The following is a 10,056-nucleotide window of genomic DNA, read 5'->3' on the forward strand; positions in this document are numbered from 1 at the left end:
CAGAACTTTTTGTCTTCTTGTCTTTTCGTCTACTGTCCAAAAACATAAAAATCAGAATATACAAAACTATAATTTTGCCTGTTGTTCTGTATGGGTGTGAAACTTGGTCTCTGACATTAAAGGAAAAACATAGACTGAGGGTATTGAGGAGAATATTTGGACCGAAGAGAGATGTAGTGATAGGAGACTAGAGAAAGGTGCATAATGAGGAGCTTCATAACTTGTACTCTTCTCCAAGTATAATTAGAATGATCAAGTTAAGGAGGATGAGGTGGGTAGGACATATAGCACGAATGGGGGAGACGAGGAATGCGTATAGTATATTGGTGGGAAAGCCAGAGGGAAAGAGACCACAGGGAAGACCAAGGCGTAGGTGGGTGGACAATATTAGAATGGATCTTAGAGAGATAGGATGGGATGGTATGGATTGGATAGATCTGGCTCAGGATAAAGACCAGTGGTGGGCTCTTGTGAACACGGTGATGAACCTTAGGGTTCCATAAAATGCTGGGAAATTCTTGAGTAGCTGCAGAATTGGCGGCTCCTCCAAAAGGGCTCAGCTCCATGAGTAAGTAAGCAAGTAACATGGCACGTGGCATCTGTCTGGCAGCGCTGCCAACCAAGATGCCAAGTGCTAATGCTGCCACGACTAGGAGTGGTAACGGAAACCACAAAAGCACCGCTGATAGTCGATCTACCGACCGAGATCCCACGAATACGAAGAGTGCTAACCGCTTCACCACGACGTACGGCAGAGTAGAATTCTGACTAGTCAAGAGAACTAAATTTATATCTGCTTCTGTGGCACATGGGTGGGCACAAACGTACCGTTTTTAAGGGGACGGGTGGGCCTTATTTTGCAGCTGTGCCAGTACATGTGATAGTATGGAAGGAATTAGCCACGTGACAAGTGTGTAGAAGGAGATAAGCTGCCTTAAGCAAATTGAGGTATTGTACTGTTAATACGAAAATTAATACTTTCAAGATTAACAGGTGACGATGCAACAGATGGGTAATTATCAGTATTTATATATGACGAAATGTATAGTTAACATCGGAAATATGCAACTGAAGAAACTGATTTAATTTATTTTATGAAGATTTTTATCTTCTGCGTGGTACCTAACGTTTTCCTTTAAGGGTTTATGTTCGAGTTCCACTGTTCACCTGGTCTCCACTCTTCAAATCCCCCCTGCGTCTTGAATCCTTTCCACTTTCTGTGTGGTTCTCCCTCTTCTTCCTCTTCCTTGTGGTGACCAATCTAATGCAGTTCTCTTCTTTCTTCCTTCCTTCGCTCCAGTTTTCGTACCATCTCAGCACTTTATTTTCTTGTTTCCCAATTGCTCATGATGTAACGTCCATTTCTTCCCATACTTCTCACATTTCTTGCAACATTTCTCGCTTCCTTTTTTCCTTTGGCGCTACAGCCCCAATTTGGGCCTAAGCCTACCTCCATGAAACTCTCCGTTTCACTTTGGTTTACTAGATCTTAGACATTCGATAGGACTCCTTGGGTGGATGATCAGCTCGTCGAAAGGCTTCTACCTGGACACAGACAGACACAAACACCAAACATCTATACCTTGTGTGGGATTCGAACCCACGATCCCGGCTTCCGAGCGAAGACACTGCATGCCTTACACCGCTCGGCTACAGTGACCGGCCATGTTGCTTTAATCTCTCGTATTCTGAAGACATCGTCAAATAACTGGATCCACCCGCCCTTCTTTTATTTCCCTGTTGTTCCTTTCACCTACACATAACATAAAACTAAACTTTTAGCAATGTTGTCAAATATTTCTCCTTAATTTTCTTTGATATAATTTTATTCTGTAAGATCCCACGAACGACTCCCTTTGGCACAAAATCCAGACCCCATCTGGGACCGACCCAGCGTCATAATCGTCACGGGTTTCTACCCCGACAGGTCGATCAGTCGCAATATGAAACTGAGCCGACTGATTCTCTGTTGGGGTCTGCGTTTTCATGGCCGTACAGAAGCACAGGGGCAACTTTACCGTTACATTTACAGTTAGGAACAGAAATGAAATAGTTACAAGCCTACACAAAGTAATGAAAATATCGCGAGTGTCGCGTTTCTGCTGGACAACGCGACGCGGATTGACTGCACCCTCTGGAAGCTCGCTATGGTTTCGTCGGCGGGAAAGCCGTGGTTCGGCGAATTACAAAGTGTAGCGTAGTTGGTTGAGGCATTATGCTACAAACCGGAAGGTGGGATCGAGTCCCGATGAGGTGGATTTTTTCATTTGATTCTAATCCTTCCAGCCGCACTATGGCCCTGGGGTCGACTCAGCCTATAACAGATATGAGTACCAGGAATATTCCTGGGGGTAAAAGGTGGCCGGCGCGTAAGGCTGACAACCTTGCCGCCATCTATGAGCCGACTGTATAGAAAATGTGGGACCCTCAACGTCTCACAACCCTATGGTCCTTCACGGCCTGTTACAGGGATACCTTTACTTACTTACTTTACTTGAAACCGCTGGGCTAGTGGAACTCTTCTCGACTTTTACTTTCCCGGGAAATACTAACAAGGATGAGAACATTACAATTATAATCGAAATTAAATTGTCACTGTTACAGTGTTCTATAAAAACGCCAGTGATTGTTGTATATTCGTTTGTTGTTCGCGATATGTAAGTCCAACATAGAGACAGGTTTAGTCTGTGTTTATAAAATCATCACTCCACCCATTCCCAAAGACAACTGGCGCGCCATTTTCTTGCTAACAACCGCCTGTTCGTGGTCTAATCCTCTTTAATGGGATTATACATGCAAAGACCAAACCCAGAAAACAGTGGTCATGACGTAATTTGCCAGGGCACAGTTCTGTCAGCTGATTTGAATTTCGCCTTTGTGCAGACTGTTGCTCGCCGCAGGAGTCCAGGGGCACGTCTTATCACTTGATTTCTACCCCACCCTTTCCTGACGGTCGCTTTGTGAGCGGCTCTGCATGACGTCATCTAGATTCCTGTAAACAGCGGTTATCAAACTGTATACCGAACGTCGCGGTCGCTTGCTGAACCAGATATTCCGACTTGGGTTATACTGCTTTCCTCTCTTCCCCCTGGAAAGTTCTGGGAGGTGGCTATATCTATATAGGCCGCCAAAGCTTCCTTCCACATTTCTGAATTAATAATTTACAAAAATCTTGCAAAGGCTGCAGGTGGGAACCCTCGTAAGAGACAGCACCTCTACTGGGAGGTGCAAGCACCTGGTTAGGGCCCCTGACCAGAGTTACCTGGCGGGTAGACATCCACAGCAGGCAACCTGACTGACAGAAGGAAACCCTGAATAAGAACCCCAGTCCTCCAAGATAAGGGTGCCTGCTGTCACTGGCACTAGAAGTAGGTTCACAAAGTAATGTAGAGATCGTTCGTGAGTTCTGTGTATAGCTGAAGGATTCTTATTTTATGTAACGCTTTTCCCAGTGCTTTGGTTATGTAGCATCTACTACTGGGGTGTAGAAGGATCATGTTTTGAATTACCACCCCTGCATTTGCTTACAGGGATCAGAAAGTCGGGCCAGAGATCCGAATCCAGAACATTTTTCAAATATGAAACACTGAATTACTAGATTTTTTTACTTTTTCCATCTTCCGGAATTCTAGGACATAGAAAACACGACGTTTCGGAAACTGGATCTGTTTCCGTCTTCAGGTGAGGAAGGAAGGCACCTACTCAGTTGAGCCCCTTAGAAAGAGCTAATCTCAATTACTGGACAACTCCTGTCAGATTTACCGTTGGACGGTGGACAAAGTAAAAACCCCAGTAATTCTGTGTGTTATCCAACATCGTCAGAACCCTTTAGAATCTACGAAACGCTGAAGCTAACCATTCGACTCCGCCATTCGATGACAGAATAAATGCTGTTATACGTATAACTAGCTATTTAGCCAGCTTGGCTCTTCATACAGGTTGTATTTCCGTTGCATTTCTCTTGCCGTCTGTCTATGACTGTACATTTACTTCGCAGCTAAAGGCTAAAGTTTGGCTCCACAGAAAAATTAAATATTCTGTGGGAATATGCATGCTTATTTATTCACATTGACTCTCATTGCCAGTTTTCACCGTCTCTGCTGATCGAGTCGGGGTTCTTCTTCTACGTGACGCTTTAAAGTTTCATACGCAGAAGATATTGCAGTCAAGAGGTCAAGGTTTTCCAACCTCTTGCTTCATAGGTCTCTTGACAATCGGAAATTATGCACATAATCCATACTACTAACTCCTTTATTGTTAATTGTGTTTAGTTTCTGTTACGGTATGACATCTCTACGCATGAAGGCTTGTATCATCATCATCATCATCATCATCTACAAACGTTTCTTCCAGAATGTCCTTCGATTTGGCGGACATAACAAAAATAACAGTTTTTTCGAGCAAGAATGTCATTTGAATGTAGTTAACAAGTTCCGTTCTTTCCTCTAACAAAACACACAGCAGCCCTGTTACAGAGATTAGCCGGTTAAGATGTTACGAAAACAATGCATGTGCATCGGTGAAATTTAGATTTGTTTAACGAAGCTTGGTCTTAAGCCGGGTCCAGACTTGTTTCGTATCTCCGTATCGTATCAGTGGGGACGGTACCCCGTATCATCCTTCCGTTTGAAAATGATTCGCAACGGGCTGTTCGCTCGCTTGGCGGTCTTTTCCCGTCGCATCAAAGGGACGACTCGGGTTGCAGTGGTGCCAGTCTGGACGTACAGGCGGCTGCATCGCGCTTTGCTTATCAGCTCCAGACAGTTGGAGTGAAGTCATCACCAGTGTGCGTTCTTCTGTTTGTGATTCTCTGTTTATATACTCTGAATGGAGTGGAGTGGAGATACGCAACAAGTCTGGACGCAAACTTGTGTCGCGTTGCATCGGACGATACGCAACGGAGATACGATACAGGGATACGCAACAAGTCTGGACCCGGCTTTAGGTGTCTGTTTTTATAGATTAGGTTGTTCAGTGATTGAGGTTAGCTCTTTCTAAGGGACCCCAAAAAGTCCAAAAACCCAGTAATTCTCTGTGTTATGCACCATCGTCAGAACCCTTCAGAATCTACCTGTGTACAAGTATTTAAAGGGTTTTACAGTCACCCGTTCGACTCCCTTTGCTTGCTGTCTCCTGTTGTTCCTCTTCATCATCTTCTCGCCGAAGTAGGCTGCTTAGAAGTGTACTAATCACCTCAATCTAGTGTCGAGTTTAGGAATATGTGCAGCTATACCTCCACTCCTCCATACACATTCATGGCGTGGTGCTTAATTAATTAAGTACAGGAACAACTTTACCCCAACCTGTCTACATACGTTAACACGCTGCCATTATGAAACACTTTCGAAGTCACGCCGAAACGGCAGATTATGTATTACGTGACGAAATGGAACGTCCAGGATAACGTGATCCATATTTTTTCGAAGGGCTATCCGATTTCATATGAGTGCGAGGCCGCAGCTTACGTGCCCGCGAGTTTCATACACTGATGCAAATATGCGCCCTGCAGTAATCACATCTGTGAAGCACGAGCACGTGGGCAAGAATCGGACTCATACATTTAAAAACAAATGATTTAAATTAAATGGCACCAGATCGACAAACAAACAAACAAACAAACAAACAAAAAATCAGTGTTTTCAGTCCGCAGGCGGACTATACCGACCGAGCGATTGCCGCTTGTCGGCGAAGTTAATGCCAACTTTAGCGGAGAGAGAGTGTTGCGTGGTCAGCGCAACGGATTTCCACGGCCTTTAATTTCGGTTTTATAGACCGGAGCCGCTATTTCATTGAAATAGTTCCTCAATTATCCTCTCGAGGCTGAGTGGACCCCGTTCCAGACCCAGTATTTCTCAGAAAATTTGGTAGCCGGGAATCGAACCCGGACCTCTGCATCTGTATGCAGGAACTCTGACCACTAGACCACAGAAGCGGTGTGGCACCAGATCAACATTGCTTAAAAATCGACAGCTAAAGTTTTGTAGATAGTGACGATAGACGCTGCATATCATCAAGGGGTCATGCTAACTCCATACTCTCCTTAGTAGCTTACCAGGGAGTCGTGAGGATTACACTGAATAATAAGTAAACACTTAGTTATGGTTCCTGGACAAAGTTCGCCACGCTTTATGCAGAAGAAAGAAACGCTAACAGATACACTGGGGACGGGTGGGTATCGCTGGCCGCTTACAGCCCACGTGCCTACAGTTGGACAGCCCTGTTTTATAGTATATACCACGTGAATATTACGAAATACAACCTCCATTTTTTAAGAAAATTTATGGAGTTTAACTTGAGCGCCATGAGAAGTAAGAATTATGTTTGACCAAGACGTAACAGCCCGATTGATTTGAGTATGCATTGCCAACACTAAATCTTGTCAAAAGATGCTGCGTAGCCTCGGATGTGAACCGTACCGCGAATGGATGTGACTTTCCTTTACGTGTTCCTTTTATGCATTTTATGCAAAGAATGGGTATAGTAACCTAATGATGACTATGTCGGTCTGGTCCCACTTGGTCTGCATGTTGCACTCTGGAGTAATGCATCAGTTTGTATTTGGACTCTGCAACAAATCTCCAGTAACAATCTCGTTGCTTGCAGCCACGAAGAAAGCAAATCTCTATGACACAAACCTGACACAATCCTCATCACTCACTCATGGAGCTGAGCCCTTCTTGAGAAGCCACCAGTTGTGCAATTACTCAAGAATTTCCCAGCATTTTATGGAACCCGAAGGTTCATTACCGTGTTCACAAGAGCCCTCCACTGGTCCCTATCCTGAGTCAGATCAGTCCAATCCATACCATGCCATCCTATCTCTCTAAGATCTATTTTAATATTGTCCACCCACCTACGCCTTCGTCTTCCCAGTAGTCTCTTTCCTTCTGGCTTTCCCACCAATATCCTAAATGCATTCCTGTTCTCCCCCATTCGTGCTACATGTCCTGCCAACCTTATCCTCCTTGACTTAATCATTCTAATTATACTTGGAGAAGAGTACAAGTTATGAAGCTCCTCATTATGCAGTTTTTTCCAATCTCCTGTCACTTTATCCCTCTTCGGTCAAAATATTCTCCGTAGCACCCTGTTCTCAAACACCTTCAGTCTATGTTCCTGCCCTAATGTTAGAGACCAAGTTTCATACCCATACAGTACCACAGGCAACATTATAGTTTTGTATGATCTAATTATTATATTTTTGGATTGCAGAAGAGAAAACAAAAGGTTCTGTCCTGGCACCATCATGTTTACGAAAATGAAACCCAAGGTTCATAGATGAGATAAACATCGTAGTAGCACAGAGCTTGAGGCGTTGTAGTTACAACGTTAGCGCTGTAATGGTAATTACGAATTGTGAGAAGGTCCTTGAGCGCAGTGTTTTGTTTCTGGTAGATTTCTCGGACGCGGATATCACTGCGAAGAAAGCCGGAGTGCTTTCCGGTTTAGAAGCGCTGTGTGGAGTATGAAGTAATAACTGGAAGATACATGGCTGTGGGGAAATGGAACATCAGCTTCTCCACGAAATTGTCAGCTTGTCGCCCTGAGCATGTGGCGTGTGGAGGACATACGTTACAGAGCGAAACTTGGCCAAGGACCAGAAAAAGTTTCGTTGCATATTGCACCATACTCTGAAAGAGGGGAGGGGGACTTAACTTCGTCTCGCAGTAGGCTAAAATTCGAGAGAGAAGAGGCCATTTGTCTTTCAAACTGGAATGTGGGTCGACGGAGAGACCCTATAATTTATTCGTAAATTTATTAATTCTCCTGCCTGAAACGGTATGCTGTAAATGTTCCAGCACTATTTGCTGTTTACTGTTTCCCTGATAATGACCGGTTTCCGTTTCAGACTACTTACAGTTTCTATGTAATTGCCCTATTGTTATTTTGATGTTGAGTTATGCACCGCTGTAACCCACAGACATGTTTACTATCACAACATAGTCAATGACAATACAAATTTTTGAAATCATATATCAGCGTGTTGGTCTATGCTGATGATGGTAATCTACTGGGGGATAATAGAGATACCACAAAGAAAAATATACAAACTTTAATTGTCGCTAGTAAGGAGATCGGTCTAGAAGTAAACACAGAGAAAACTAAGTACATGTTACTGTCTCGTCACTAGCATTCAGGGCAAAATATTGACATAAAAATATGTATTTTTTATGCTACTGGGGTGGGAATAAGGGCCACTTCTGGCCTATTGTACCAGCCCCAGATGATAGGTGTGGGTGATTGTGGAGCAATTGGTGGAATGAAGATTGGCAGAGGAAACCGAAGTAGTCGGAGAAAACCTGCCCCAGCGCCACTTCGTCCACCACAAATCCCACTTGATCAGACCGGGAATCGAACACGGGCCGCCGCGGTGGGAAGCCAGCGACTAACCGTTTGAGCTATGGCGCGGCCTAAAGATAGGTAACAGATGTTTTGAAAATGTGACACAGTTACCTGTGGTGCCTGTCTTAGTACATGTTTTATTATTATTATTATTATTATTATTATTATTATTATTATTATTTGCTCCTCGTCTAAAAATTGTCCCTCTGCTGGATGTGCAGCAGTTGCTAATGTTGTCTGCTGGGATGTTGACGTATTCGGAGCCAGGAATGTTCTCCCCAAACGATTTTTAAATACAGTATAATTGTTAGTATTATTATTTTCATTGGCAATAAAACAATAAACTGAATTATTATTATTATCCTCTGAAAATCTATACTTTTCATTTCTTAATTATATATTTATATGTTTCATTTCTCACTTACTAATAACACTTAGATTTATGTTAATGAAATTATTATTATTGCTATTATTATCATTAGTATTTTGGTTTACTTTTCTACATTATTGTGTTTTCCCCAGTGCTTGCCTGTAATTTGTCTTTGACTTTATAATGTGTTTGTCTATAATCTAATTACTTGTATCTACCCTGTGCTCCGTCTGTAATTGGCCTTGCGGCTGTTGACTCGGCACATAAATAATAAAGAATTGAATTGAATTGAATTATTGTTGTATGCTGCTCTATTTGAAACTCAAATTCTCACATTGTGGCTTTGTCTGTGTATGTTTGCTTCTGTGTCTTTATTCATGCTAACTGTGTAATTAATATAGACTATCATTTTTGCATTTTGTTCTTTAATTATTTTTGTGTATTTCTCTATTCGTGCTAGCTTGGTAATTGGCCTCTGTACTGTTAAGTTTGCACGTTAATAAACACGAATTGAATTACGTATTATTCTTAATAATAGTGGGGTGAGGCTGAGACCACTACTGGCCTATTGTAACGGCCCCACATGATAGACGATGGTGACTGTAGAGCAACTGGTGAAACGAATAGCTCCACTTTCTCCACCACAAATCCCACATTATCAGACCCTGGCTCGACCCAGGGCCGCTGCGGTGGGAAGCCAGCGACTAACCGCCTAAGCTATGGCGCGGCCTTTGTACGCGATTGGTAATGAGGCCGGGTGACTATTTAGGTCTAGAGTTTCTGTATTAGTGCCCTATTACTGAGACGAGGCAGATGTTAGAATTCTTGTCCTTGCATCCAGCTTTGGATTTGGTCAGTGAGTGCGCCACTGTCTCTCGCAGCCCACACAGAGGAACTTTGTCATGGAATACGAAAATAGAGCACAAAGCTGCCACTGTATCGTAACAAGAAACGGCACACGCACTTCTCTTCCAACGGAGCGTTTCCCAAATGGCGTTGCGCGAAGTGAAGATGTGGGTCCCACAAGTCAGTTCCAATACAATATAGAAATAATTTAAGTATTATTATTATAAGTGTAATCTAAAATGTGCCAACTTCTGCGGATAGAGAGGGTGTTACGTGGTCAGCGCAACGAATCCCCAGTGCCCTTAATTTCGGTTTTCTAGACCGGAGCCGCTATTTCTTTGCAATAGCTCCTCAATCATCCTCACAAGACTGAGTGAACCCCGTTCCAGACCCACTACTTCTCAGAAAATCTCGTAGCGCTGGGAATCGAACCCGGGACCTCTGGATCTGTAGCTAGGAACTCTGATCACTCGACTACAGTTGGCACTAACTTCGCC

This window comes from Cryptotermes secundus, unplaced genomic scaffold (assembly GCF_002891405.2).
Source record: "Cryptotermes secundus unplaced genomic scaffold, Csec_1.0 scaffold1769, whole genome shotgun sequence".
NCBI classification, from domain to species: Eukaryota; Metazoa; Arthropoda; class Insecta; order Blattodea; family Kalotermitidae; genus Cryptotermes; species Cryptotermes secundus.